Source organism: Haliaeetus albicilla, chromosome 14 (genome assembly GCF_947461875.1).
Source record: "Haliaeetus albicilla chromosome 14, bHalAlb1.1, whole genome shotgun sequence".
Classification (NCBI taxonomy): Eukaryota; Metazoa; Chordata; class Aves; order Accipitriformes; family Accipitridae; genus Haliaeetus; species Haliaeetus albicilla.
Genome location: NC_091496.1, coordinates 38,360,234 through 38,374,656, shown reverse-complemented (window position 1 = coordinate 38,374,656; position 14,423 = coordinate 38,360,234).

The following is a 14,423-nucleotide window of genomic DNA, read 5'->3' as shown; positions in this document are numbered from 1 at the left end:
GCCGGCCGAGCTCCCATCGAAAATATTTTCGGCACCGGACGAGGTACTGTCGAAAATATTTTTGATGCCGGCCGAGCTTCCGTCGAAAATATTTTTGACGCCGCCCGAGCTTCCGTCGAAAATATTTTCGGAGCCGGCCAAGACCCCGTTGAATATATTATCGGGGCCCTCCGACCCTCCGTCGAAAACATTTTTGGCACCGGCCAACACGCCGTCGAAAATATTTTTGGTGCCGGCCGAGCCCCCGTTGAAAATATTTTTGGTGGCGGCCGAGCTCCAATCGAAAATATTTTCGGGGCCGTCCGAGCCTCCGTCGAAAACATTTTGGCACCGGCCAACACGCCATCGAAAATATTTTTGGTGCCAGCCGAGCCCCCGTTGAAAATATTTTCGGTGCCGGCCGAGCTCCAGTCGAAAATATTTTCGGAGCCGGCCAAGCTGCCGTCGAAAATATTTTCGGAGCCGGCTGAGCTGCCGTCGAAAATATTTTCGGCGCCGTTCGAGGTCCCGTCGAAACTATTTTTGACGCCGGCCGAGCTTCCGTCGAAAACATTTTGGCACCGGCCAACACGCCGTCGAAAATATTTTTGATGCCGGCCGAGCTTCCGTCGAAAATATTTTCGGTGCTGACCGAGATCCCGTCGAAAATATTTTCGGAGCCGGCTGAGCTGCCGTCGAAAATATTTTTGCCACCGGCGGAGCTTCCGTCGAAAATATTTTCAGAGCCGGCCGAGATCCCATCGGAAATATTTCCGGCACCGGTCAAGGTCCTGTCGAAAATATTTTCGGGGCTGTCCGAGCTCCCGTCGAAAATAGTTTTGACGCCGGCGGATCTTCCGTCGAAAATATTTTCAGTGCCGGCCGAGATCCCGTTGAAAATATTTTCGGAGACGTCCGAGCTTCCGTCTAAAATATTTTTGGTGCCGGCCGAGATCCTGTCGAAAACCTTTTGGATGCCAGCCGAGCCTCCGTCGAAAATATTTTCGGTGCCAGCTGGGCCCCCGTTGAAACTATTTTTGGCACCGGCCAAGCCGCCGTCGAAAATATTTTCGGCGCAGGTCGCGGTCCCGTCGAAAATATTTTCGGCGCCGTTCGAGGTCCCGTCGAAACTATTTTCGGGGCCGTCCGAGCCTCCGTCAAAAACATTTTGGCACCGGCCAACACGCCGTCAAAAATATTTTTGGTGCCGTCCGAGCCCCCGTCGAAAATATTTTCGGAGCCGGCCGAGCTCCCATCGAAAATATTTTCGGCACCGGACGAGGTACTGTCGAAAATATTTTTGATGCCGGCCGAGCTTCCGTCGAAAATATTTTTGACGCCGCCCGAGCTTCCGTTGAAAATATTTTCGGTGCTGGCCGAGATCCCGTCGAAAATATTTTCGGAGCCAGCCGAGACCCTGTCGAAAATATTTTCGGGGCCGTCCGAGCTGCCATCGAAAATATTTTCGGCGCCGTTCGAGGTCCCGTCGAAACTATTTTCGGGGCCGTCCGAGCCTCCGTCGAAAACATTTTGACACCGGCCAACACACCGTCGAAAATATTTTTGGTGCCGATCGAGCCGCCGTCGAAAATATTTTTGGTGCCGATCGACCCCCGTTGAAAATATTTTCGGCACCGGTCGAGGTCCTGTCGAAAATATTTTCGGAGCCGTCCGAGCTCCCATCGAAAATATTTCTGACGCCGGACGAGCTTCCGTCGAAAATATTTTCGGCGCCGTTCGAGATCCTGTCGAAGATAGTTTCGGTGCCGGCCGAGCTCCCGTCGAAAATATTTTCGGCGCCGTTCGAGATCCTGTCGAAGATAGTTTCGGTGCCGGCCGAGATCCCGTCGAAAATATTTTCGGCGCCGTCCGAGCCTCCGTCGAAAACATTTTGGCACCGGCCAACACACCGTCGAAAATATTTTTGGTGCCGATCGAGCCGCCGTTGAAAATATTTTCGGTGCCAGCCGAGCTCCAATCGAAAATATTTTCGGTGCCGGCCGAGATCCTGTCGAAAATCTTTTGGATGCCAGCCGACCTCCCGTCGAAAATATTTTCGGTGCCAGCTGGGCCCCCGTCGAAAATATTTTTGGCACCGGCCAAGCCGCCGTCGAAAATATTTTCGGCGTCGTTCGCGGTCCCGTCGAAAATATTTTCGGCACCGGTCGAGGTACTGTCAAAAATATTTTCGGGGCCGTCCGAGCTCCCGTCGAAAATATTTCTGATGCCGGACGAGCTTCCGTCGAAAATATTTTAGGCACCGGCCGAGATCCTGTCGAAGATATTTTCGGCACCGGTCGAGGTACTGTCGAAAATATTTTAGGCACCGGCCGAGCTTCCATCGAAAATATTTTCGGTGCCGGATGAGACACCGACGAAAATATTTTCGGAGCCGGCCGGGCCCCCATCTAAAATATTTCCGGTGCTGGTCAGAACCTTGTCGAAAATATTTTTGATGCCGGCCGAGCTCCCGTCGAAAATATTTTTGGTGCCGGCCGAGATCCCGTCGAAAATATTTTCGGAGCCGGCCGAGCTGCTGTCGAAAATATTTTCGGCACCGGTCGAGGTCCTGTCGAAAATATTTTCGGGGCTGTCCGAGCTCCCGTCGAAAATAGTTTTGACGCCGGCGGATCTTCCGTCGAAAATATTTTCAGTGCCGGCCGAGATCCCATTGAAAATATTTTCGGAGACGTCCGAGCTTCCGTCTAAAATATTTTTGGTGCCGGCCGAGATCCTGTCGAAAATCTTTTGGATGCCAGCCGAGCCTCCGTCGAAAATATTTTCGGTGCCAGCTGGGCCCCCGTCGAAACTATTTTTGGCACCGGCCAAGCCGCCGTCGAAAATATTTTCGGCGCCGTTCGCGGTCCCGTCGAAAATATTTTCGGCGCCGTTCGAGGTCCCGTCGAAACTATTTTCGGGGCCGTCCGAGCCTCCGTCAAAAACATTTTGGCACTGGCCAAGACGCCGTCAAAAATATTTTTGGTGCCGTCCGAGCCCCCGTCGAAAATATTTTCGGAGCCGGCCGAGCTGCCGTCGAAAATATTTTCGGAGCCGGCTGAGCCGCCGTCAAAAATATTTTCCGCACCGGTCAAGGTACTGTCAAAAATATTTTCGGTGCCGGCCGAGCTCCCATCGAAAATATTTTCGGCACCGGACGAGGTACTGTCGAAAATATTTTTGATGCCGGCCGAGCTTCCGTCGAAAATATTTTTGACGCCGCCCGAGCTTCCGTCGAAAATATTTTTGGTGCCGGCCGAGCTCCCATCGAAAATATTTTCGGTGCTGGCTGAGCTCCAATCGAAAATATTTTTGACGCCAGCCGAGCTTCCGTCGAAAATATTTTCGGAGCCGGCCAAGACCCCGTTGAATATATTATCGGGGCCCTCCGACCCTCCGTCGAAAACATTTTTGGCACCGGCCAACACGCCGTCGAAAATATTTTTGGTGCCGGCCGAGCCCCCGTTGAAAATATTTTTGGTGGCGGCCGAGCTCCAATCGAAAATATTTTCGGGGCCGTCCGAGCCTCCGTCGAAAACATTTTGGCACCGGCCAACACGCCATCGAAAATATTTTTGGTGCCAGCCGAGCCCCCGTTGAAAATATTTTCGGTGCCGGCCGAGCTCCAGTCGAAAATATTTTCGGAGCCGGCCAAGCTGCCGTCGAAAATATTTTCGGAGCCGGCTGAGCTGCCGTCGAAAATATTTTCGGCGCCGTTCGAGGTCCCGTCGAAACTATTTTTGACGCCGGCCGAGCTTCCGTCGAAAACATTTTGGCACCGGCCAACACGCCGTCGAAAATATTTTTGATGCCGGCCGAGCTTCCGTCGAAAATATTTTCGGTGCTGACCGAGATCCCGTCGAAAATATTTTCGGAGCCGGCTGAGCTGCCGTCGAAAATATTTTTGCCACCGGCGGAGCTTCCGTCGAAAATATTTTCAGAGCCGGCCGAGATCCCATCGGAAATATTTCCGGCACCGGTCAAGGTCCTGTCGAAAATATTTTCGGGGCTGTCCGAGCTCCCGTCGAAAATAGTTTTGACGCCGGCGGATCTTCCGTCGAAAATATTTTCAGTGCCGGCCGAGATCCCGTTGAAAATATTTTCGGAGACGTCCGAGCTTCCGTCTAAAATATTTTTGGTGCCGGCCGAGATCCTGTCGAAAACCTTTTGGATGCCAGCCGAGCCTCCGTCGAAAATATTTTCGGTGCCAGCTGGGCCCCCGTTGAAACTATTTTTGGCACCGGCCAAGCCGCCGTCGAAAATATTTTCGGCGCAGGTCGCGGTCCTGTCGAAAATATTTTCGGCGCCGTTCGAGGTCCCGTCGAAACTATTTTCGGGGCCGTCCGAGCCTCCGTCAAAAACATTTTGGCACCGGCCAACACGCCGTCAAAAATATTTTTGGTGCCGTCCGAGCCCCCGTCGAAAATATTTTCGGAGCCGGCCGAGCTCCCATCGAAAATATTTTCGGCACCGGACGAGGTACTGTCGAAAATATTTTTGATGCCGGCCGAGCTTCCGTCGAAAATATTTTTGACGCCAGCCGAACTTCCGTCGAAAATATTTTCGGAGCCGGCCAAGACCCCGTTGAATATATTATCGGGGCCCTCCGACCCTCCGTCGAAAACATTTTTGGCACCGGCCAACACGCCGTCGAAAATATTTTTGGTGCCGGCCGAGCCCCCGTTGAAAATATTTTTGGTGGCGGCCGAGCTCCAATCGAAAATATTTTCGGGGCCGTCCGAGCCTCCGTCGAAAACATTTTGGCACCGGCCAACACGCCATCGAAAATATTTTTGGTGCCAGCCGAGCCCCCGTTGAAAATATTTTCGGTGCCGGCCGAGCTCCAGTCGAAAATATTTTCGGAGCCGGCCAAGCTGCCGTCGAAAATATTTTCGGAGCCGGCTGAGCTGCCGTCGAAAATATTTTCGGCGCCGTTCGAGGTCCCGTCGAAACTATTTTTGACGCCGGCCGAGCTTCCGTCGAAAACATTTTGGCACCGGCCAACACGCCGTCGAAAATATTTTTGATGCCGGCCGAGCTTCCGTCGAAAATATTTTCGGTGCTGACCGAGATCCCGTCGAAAATATTTTCGGAGCCGGCTGAGCTGCCGTCGAAAATATTTTTGCCACCGGCGGAGCTTCCGTCGAAAATATTTTCAGAGCCGGCCGAGATCCCATCGGAAATATTTCCGGCACCGGTCAAGGTCCTGTCGAAAATATTTTCGGGGCTGTCCGAGCTCCCGTCGAAAATAGTTTTGACGCCGGCGGATCTTCCGTCGAAAATATTTTCAGTGCCGGCCGAGATCCCGTTGAAAATATTTTCGGAGACGTCCGAGCTTCCGTCTAAAATATTTTTGGTGCCGGCCGAGATCCTGTCGAAAATCTTTTGGATGCCAGCCGAGCCTCCGTCGAAAATATTTTCGGTGCCAGCTGGGCCCCCGTTGAAACTATTTTTGGCACCGGCCAAGCCGCCGTCGAAAATATTTTCGGCGCAGGTCGCGGTCCCGTCGAAAATATTTTCGGCGCCGTTCGAGGTCCCGTCGAAACTATTTTCGGGGCCGTCCGAGCCTCCGTCAAAAACATTTTGGCACCGGCCAACACGCCGTCAAAAATATTTTTGGTGCCGTCCGAGCCCCCGTCGAAAATATTTTCGGAGCCGGCCGAGCTCCCATCGAAAATATTTTCGGCACCGGACGAGGTACTGTCGAAAATATTTTTGATGCCGGCCGAGCTTCCGTCGAAAATATTTTTGACGCCGCCCGAGCTTCCGTTGAAAATATTTTCGGTGCTGGCCGAGATCCCGTCGAAAATATTTTCGGCGCCGTTCGAGATCCTGTCGAAGATAGTTTCGGTGCTGGCCGAGCTCCCGTCGAAAATATTTTCGGTGCCGTTCGAGCCCCCGTCGAAACTATTTTCGGGGGCCGTCCGAGCCTCCGTCAAAAACATTTTGGCACCGGCCAACACGCTGTCAAAAATATTTTCGGTGCCGGCCGAGCTCCCGTCGAAAATATTTTCGGAGCAGGCCCAAGCCGCCGTCGAAAATATTTTCGGCGCCGGTCGCGGTCCCGTCGAAAATATTTTCGGCACCGGTCGAGGTATTGTCAAAAATACTTTCAGTGCCGGCCGAGCTCACTTCGAAAATATTTTTGGCACCGGACGAGGTACTGTCGAAAATATTTTTGACGCCGCCCGAGCTTCCGTTGAAAATATTTTCGGTGCCGGCCGAGATCCCGTCGAAAATATTTTCGGAGCCAGCTGAGACCCTATCGAAAATATTTTCGGGGCCGTCCGAGCTGCCGTCGAAAATATTTTCGGCGCCGTTCGAGGTCCCGTCGAAACTATTTTCGGGGCCGTCCGAGCCTCCGTCGAAAACGTTTTGGCACCGGCCAACAGGCCGTCGAAAATATTTTCGGAGCCGGACGAGACCCCGTCGAAAATATTTTTGGTGCCGGCCGAGATCCTGTCGAAAATCTTTTGGATGGCAGCCGAGCCCCCGTCGAAAATATTTTCGGTGCCAGCTGGGCCCCCGTCGAAAATATTTTTGGCACCGGCCAAGCCGCCGTCGAAAATATTTTCGGCGCCGTTCGCGGTCCCGTCGAAAATATTTTCGGCACCGGTCGAGGTACTGTCGAAAATATTTTCGGGGCTGTCCGAGCTCCCGTCGAAAATATTTCTGACGCCAGACGAGCTTCCGTCGAAAATATATTAGGCACCGGCCGAGATCCTGACGAAGATATTTTCGGCACAGGTCGAGGTACTGTCGAAAATATTTTCGGGGCCGTCCAAGCTTCCATCGAAAATATTTTCGGTGCCGGCCGAGATCCCGTCGAAAATATTTTCAGAGCCGGCCGAGCCGCCGTCGAAAATATTTTAGGCACCGGCCGAGCTTCCATCGAAAATATTTTTGGTGCCGGATGAGACACTGACGAAAATATTTTCGGTGCCGGCTGGGCCCCCAGCTAAAATATTTCCGGTGCTGGTCAGAACCTTGTCAAAAATATTTTCTGGGCCGGCCGAGCTCCCGTCGTAAATATTTTTGACGCCGGCCGAGCTTCCGTTGAAAATATTTTCGGTGCCGGCCGAGCCCCCGTTGAAAATATTTTCGGTGCCGGCCGAGCTCCAATCGAAAATATTTTCGGTGCCGGCCAAGATCCCGTCGAAAATATTTTCGGAGCCGGTCGAGACCCTGTCGAAAATATTTTCGGGGCCGTCCGAGCTCCCGTCGAAAACATTTTGGCACCGGCCAACACGCCGTCGAAAATGTTTTTGGTGCCGGCCGAGCCCCCGTTGAAAATATTTTCGGTGCCGGCCGAGCTCCAATCGAAAATATTTTCGGTGCCGGCCGAGATCCCGTCGAAAATATTTTCGGCACCGGACGAGGTACTGTCGAAAATATTTTTGGTGCCGGCCGAGCTTCCGTTGACAATATTTTTGACGCCGCCCGAGGTTCCGTTGAAAATATTTTCGGTGCCGGCCGAGCTCCCGTCGAAAATATTTTCGGCGCCGTTCGAGGTCCCGTCGAAACTATTTTCGGGGCCGTCCGAGCCTCCGTCAAAAACATTTTGGCACCGGACAACACGCTGTCAAAAATATTTTCGGTGCCGTCCGAGCCCCCGTTGAAAATATTTTCGGTGCCGGCCGAGCTCCCGTCGAAAATATTTTCGGAGCCGGACGAGACCCCGTCGAAAATATTTTTGGTGCCGGCCGAGATCCTGTCGAAAATCTTTTGGATGCCAGCCGAGCCCCCGTCGAAAATATTTTCGGTGCCAGCTGGGCCCCCGTCGAAACTATTTTTGGCACCGGCCAAGCTGCTGTCGAAAATATCTTCGGCGCCGTTCGCGGTCCCGTCGAAAATATTTTCGGCACCGGTCGAGGTACTGTCGAAAATATTTTCGGGGCTGTCCGAGCTCCCGTCGAAAATATTTCTGACGCCGGACGAGCTTCCGTCGAAAATATTTTCGGCGCCGGCCGAGCTTCCGTTGAAAATATTTTCGGTGCCGCCCGAGATCCCGTCGAAAATATTTTCGGAGCCGGCTGAGGTCCCGTCGAAAATATTTTTGACGCCGGCGGATCTTCCGTCGAAAATATTTTCAGTGCCGGCCGAGATCCCTTTGAAAATATTTTCGGAGCTGTCCGAGCTTCCGTCTAAAATATTTTTGGTGCCGGCCGAGATCCTGTCGAAAATCTTTTGGATGCCAGCCGAGCCTCCGTCGAAAATATTTTCGGTGCTAGCTGGGCCCCCGTCGAAACTATATTTGGCACCGGCCAAGCCGCCGTCGAAAATATTTTCGGCGCCGGTCGCGGTCCCATCGAAAATATTTTCGGCAGCGGTCGAGGTCCTGTCGAAAATATTTTCGGAGCCGTCCGAGCTCCCGTCGAAAATATTTCTGACGCCGGACGAGCTTCCATCGAAAATATTTTCGGTGCCGGCCGAGCTCCCGTCGAAAATATTTTCGGCGCCTTTCGAGATCCTGTCGAAGATAGTTTCGGTGCCAGCCGAGCTCCCGTCGAAAATATTTTCGGCGCCGTTCGAGGTCCCGTCGAAACTATTTTCGGGGCCGTCCGAGCCTCCGTCAAAAACATTTTGGCACCGGCCAACACGCTGTCAAAAATATTTTTGGTGCCGTCCGAGCCCCCGTCGAAAATATTTTCGGTGCCGGCCGAGCTCCCATCGAAAATATTTTCGGAGCCGGCCAAGCCGCCGTCTAAAATATTTTCGGCGCCGGTCGCGGTCCCGTCGAAAATATTTTCGGCACCGGTCGATGTATTGTCAAAAATACTTTCGGTGCCGGCCGAGATCCCGTCGAAAATATTTTCGGAGCCGGCCGAGCCGCCGTCGAAAATATTTTAGGCACCGGCCGAGCTTCCGTCGAAAATATTTTTGACGCCGCCCGAGCTTCCGTTGAAAATATTTTCGGTGCTGGCCGAGATCCCGTCGAAAATATTTTCGGAGCCAGCCGAGACCCTGTCGAAAATATTTTTGGTGCCGGCCGAGCCCCCGTTGAAAATATTTTCGGTGCCGGCCGAGCTCCAATCGAAAATATTTTCGGTGCCGGCCGAGATCCCATCGAAAATATTTTCGGAGCCGGATGAGACCCCGTCGAAAATATTTTTGGTGCCGGCCGAGCCCCCGTTGAAAATATTTTCGGCGCCGTTCGCGGTCCCGTCGAAAATATTTTCGGCACCGGTCGAGGTACTGTCGAAAATATTTTCGGGGCTGTCCGAGCTCCCGTCGAAAATATTTCTGACGCCGGACGAGCTTCCGTCGAAAATATTTTAGGCACCGGCCGAGATCCTGTCGAAGATATTTTCGGCACCGGTCGAGGTACTGTTGAAAATATTTTCGGGGCCGTCCAAGCTTCCATCGAAAATATTTTCGGTGCCGGCCGAGATCCCGTCGAAAATATTTTCGGAGCCGGCCGAGCCGCCGTCGAAAATATTTTAGGCACCGGCCGAGCTTCCATCGAAAATATTTTCGGTGCCGGATGAGACACCGACGAAAATATTTTCGGTGCCGGCTGGGCCCCCATCTAAAATATTTCCGGTGCTGGTCAGAACCTTGTCGAAAATATTTTCGGGGCCGGCCGAGCTCCCGTCGTAAATATTTTTGAGGCCGGCCGAGCTTCCGTTGAAAATATTTTCGGTGCCGCCCGAGATCCCGTTGAAAATATTTTCGGGGCCGGCCGAGCTCCCGTCGAAATATTTTTGACGCCGGCGGATCTTCCGTCGAAAATATTTTCAGTGCCGGCCGAGATCCCGTTGAAAATATTTTCGGAGCCATCCGAGCTTCCGTCTAAAATATTTTTGGTGCCGGCCGAGATCCCGTCGAAAATATTTTCGGTGCCGGCCGAGATCCTGTCGAAAATCTTTTGGATGCCAGCCGAGCCCCCGTCGAAAATATTTTCGGTGCCAGCTGGGCCCCCGTCGAAAATATTTTTGGCACCGGCCAAGCTTCCATCGAAAATATTTTCGGTGCCGGATGAGACACCGACGAAAATATTTTCGGTGCCGGCCGAGATCCCGTCGAAAATATTTTGGACGCCGGCCGAGACCCCGTTGAAAAAATTTTCGATGCCGGCCGAGATCCCGTCGAAAATATTTTCGGTGCCAGGCGGGCCCCCGTCGAAAATATTTTCGGTGCCGGCCGAGCCCCCATCGAAAATATTTTCGGCGCCGTTCGAGTTCCCGTTGAAAATATTTTCGGAGCCGGCCGAGCTCCCTTCGAAAATATTGTCGGAGCCGGCCGAGCCGCCGTCGAAAGTATTTTCGGTGCCGGCCGGCACCTTGTCAAAAGTATTTTTGGTGCCGACCGAGCTCCCGTCGAAAATATTTTCGGTGCCGGCCGAGACCCGTTAAAAATATTTTCGGGGCCGGCCGAGCTCCCGTCTAAAATATTTTCAGTGCCGGCCGAGCTCCCATCGAAAATATTTTCGGCACTGGTCGAGGTCCCGTCGAAAATATTTTCGGGGCCGTCCTAGCTCCCGTTGAAAATATTTTTGACGCCGGCCGAGCTTCCATCGAAAATATTTTCGGTGCTGGCCGAGATCCCGTTGAAAATATTTTCGGAGCCGGCCGAGACCCCGTTGAATATATTTTCGGGGCCCTCCGAGCCTCCGTCGAAAACATTTTTGGCACCAGCCAACACGCCGTCGAAAATATTTTTGATGCCGGCCGAGCCCCAGTTGAAAATATTTTTGGTGCCGTCCGAGACCCCGTCGAAAATATTTTCGGCACCGGTCGAGGTACTGTTGAAAATATTTTCGGGGCCGTCCGAGCTCCCGTCGAAAATATTTTTGACGCCGGACGAGCTTCCGTCGAAAATATTTTCGGTGCCGGCCGAGACCCCGTCGAAATTATTTTCGGAGCCGGCCGAGATCCTGTCGAAAATCTTTTGGATGCCAGCCGAGCCTCCGTCGAAAATATTTTCGGTGCCAGCTGGGCCCCCGTCGAAAATATTTTTCACACCGGCCAACACGCCGTCGAAAATATTTTCGGTGCCGTTCGCGGTCCCGTCGAAAATATTTTCGGCACCGGTCGAGATCCCGTCGAAAATATTTTCGGGGCCGTCCGAGCTCCCGTCGAAAATATTTCTGACGCCGGACGAGCTTCCGTTGAAAATATTTTTGGTGCCGGCCGAGACCCTGTCGAAAATATTTTCGGTGCCGGCCGAGACCCCGTCGAAAATATTTTCGGAGCCGGCCGAGACCCTGTCGAAAATATTTTCGGGGCCGTCCGAGCTCCCGTCGAAAATATTTTCGGCGCCGTTCGAGGTCCCGTCGAAACTATTTTCGGGGCCGTCCGAGCTTCCGTCGAAAATATTTTCGGGGCCGGCCGAGATCCCTTCGAAAATATTTTCGGCGCCGTTCGAGGTCCCGTCGAAACTATTTTTGGGGCCGTCCGAGCCTCCGTCGAAAACATTTTGGCACCGGCCAACACGCCGTCGAAAATATTTTCGGTGCCGGCCAAGATCCCGTCGAAAATATTTTCGGTGCCGGCCGAGTCCCGTCGAAAATATTTTCGGAGCCGGCTGAGCTGCCGTCGCAAATATTTTCCGCACCGGTCAAGGTACTGTCAAAAATATTTTCGGTGCCGGCCGAGCTCCCGTCTAAAATATTTTCGGTGCCTGCCGAGCTCCCATCGAAAATATTGTCGGAGCCGGCCGAGCCTCCGTCAAAACTATTTTTGGTGCCGGCCGGCACCTTTTTGAAAATATTTTCGGGGCTGGCCACGCCGCCGTCTAAAATATTTTCGGTTCCGGTCAGAACCTTGTCGAAAACATTTTCAGGGCCGTCTGAGCCTCCGTTGAAAACATTTTTGGCACCGGCAAACACGCCGTCGAAAATATTTTTGTTGCCGGCCGAGATCCCGTCGAAAATATTTTCGGAGCCGGCTGAGACCCTGTTGAAAATATTTTCGGGGCCGTCCGAGATCCCGTCGAAAATATTTTCAGAACCGGCTGAGCTCCCGTCGAAAATATTTTCGGAGCCGGCTGAGCCGCCATCGAAAATATTTTCCGCACCGGTCAAGGTACTGTCAAAAATATTGTCATTGCCCGCCGAGCTCCCGTCGAAAATATTTTTGACGCTGGCCGAGCTTCCGTCGAAAATAGTTTCGGAGCCGGCCGAGACCCTGTCGAAAATATTTTCGGAGGCGGCCGAGCTGCCGTCGAAGATATTTTCGGAGCCGGCCGAGCTTCCGTCGAAAACATTTTGGCACCGGCCAACACGCCGTCGAAAATATTCTCGGTGCCGGCCGAGCCCCCGTTGAAAATATTTCCGGTGCTGGTCAGAACCTTGTTGAAAATATTTTCGGAGCCGGCCGAGCTCCCGTCGAAAATATTTTTGACGCTGGCCGAGCTTCCGTCGAAAATATTTTTGGTGCTGACCGAGATCCCATCGAAAATATTTTCGGCACCGGTCGAGGTCCTGTCAAAAATATTTTCGGTGCTGTCCGAGCTGCCGTTGAAAATAGTTTTGATGCCGGCGGATCTTCCGTCGAAAATATTTTCAGTGCCGGCCGAGATCCCGTTGAAAATATTTTCGGAGACGTCCGAGCTTCCGTCTAAAATATTTTTGGTGCCGGCCGAGATCCTGTCGAAAATCTTTTGGATGCCAGCCGAGCCTCCGTCGAAAATATTTTCGGTGCCAGCTGGGCCCCCGTCGAAACTATTTTTGGCACCGGCCAAGCCGCCGTCGAAAATATTTTCGGCGCAGGTCGCGGTCCCGTCGAAAATATTTTCGGCGCCGTTCGAGGTCCCGTCGAAACTATTTTCGGGGCCATCTGAGCCTCCGTCAAAAACATTTTGGCACTGGCCAAGACGCCGTCAAAAATATTTTTGGTGCCATCCGAGCCCCCGCGGAAAATATTTTCGGAGCCGGCTGAGCCGCCGTCAAAAATATTTTCCGCACCGGTCAAGGTACTGTCAAAAATATTTTCGGTGCCGGCCGAGCTCCCATCGAAAATATTTTCGGAGCCAGCCGAGACCCTGTCGAAAATATTTTCGGGGCCGTCCTAGCTGCCGTCGAAAATATTTTCGGCGCCGTTCGAGGTCCCGTCGAAACTATTTTCGGGGCCGTCCGAGCCTCCGTCGAAAACATTTTGGCACCGGCTAACACGCCGTCGAAAATATTTTTGGTGCCGATCGACCCCCGTTGAAAATATTTTCGGCACCGGTCGAGGTCCTGTCGAAAATATTTTCGGAGCCGTCCGAGCTCCCATCGAAAATATTTCTGACGCCGGACGAGCTTCCGTCGAAAATATTTTCGGCGCCGTTCGAGATCCTGTCGAAGATAGTTTCGGTGCCGGCCGAGCTCCCGTCGAAAATATTTTCGGCGCCGTTCGAGATCCTGTCGAAGATAGTTTCGGTGCCGGCCGAGATCCCGTCGAAAATATTTTCGGCGCCATTCGAGGTCCCGTCGAAACTATTTTCGGGGCCGTCCGAGCCTCCGTCGAAAACATTTTGGCACCGGCCAACACGCCGTCGAAAATATTTTTGGTGCCGATCGAGCCGCCGTTGAAAATATTTTCGGTGCCGGCCGAGCTCCAATTGAAAATATTTTCGGTGCCGGCCGAGATCCCGTCGAAAATATTTTCGGTGCCAGCTGGGCCCCCGTCGAAAATATTTTTGGCACCGGCCAAGCTGCCGTCGAAAATATTTTCGGCGCCGTTCGCGGTCCCGTCGAAAATATTTTCGGCACCGGTCGAGGTACTGTCGAAAATATTTTCGGGGCCGTCCGAGCTCCCGTCGAAAATATTTCTGACGCCGGACGAGCTTCCGTCAAAAATATTTTAGGCACCGGCCGAGATCCTGTCGAAGATATTTTCGGCACCGGTCGAGGTACTGTCGAAAATATTTTCGGGGCCGTCGAAGCTTCCATCGAAAATATTTTCGGTGCCGGCCGAGATCCCGTCGAAAATATTTTCGGAGCCGGACGAGCTTCCGTCGAAAATATTTTCGGTGCCGGCCGAGATCCTGTCGAAGATAGTTTCGGTGCCGGCCATGCTCCCGTCGAAAATATTTTCGGTGCCGTTCGAGATCCTGTCAAAGACAGTTTCGGTGCTGGCCGAGCTCCCGTCGAAAATATTTTCGGCGCCGTTCGAGGTCCCGTCGAAACTATTTTCGGGGCCGTCCGAGCCTCCGTCAAAAACATTTTGGCACCGGCCAACACGCAGTCAAAAATATTTTTGGTGCCGTCCGAGCCCCCGTTGAAAGTATTTTTGGTGCCGGCCGAGCTCCCGTCGAAAATATTTTCGGGGCCGGCTGAGCCGCCTTCGAAAATATTTTCCGCAGCGGTCAAGGTACTGTCAAAAATATTTTCGGCGCCGGCCGAGCTCCAATCGAAAATATTTTCGGTGCCGGCCGAGATCCCGTCGAAAATATTTTCGGAGCCGGATGAGACCCCGTCGAAAATATTTTTGGTGCCGGCCGAGATCTTGTCGAAAATCTTT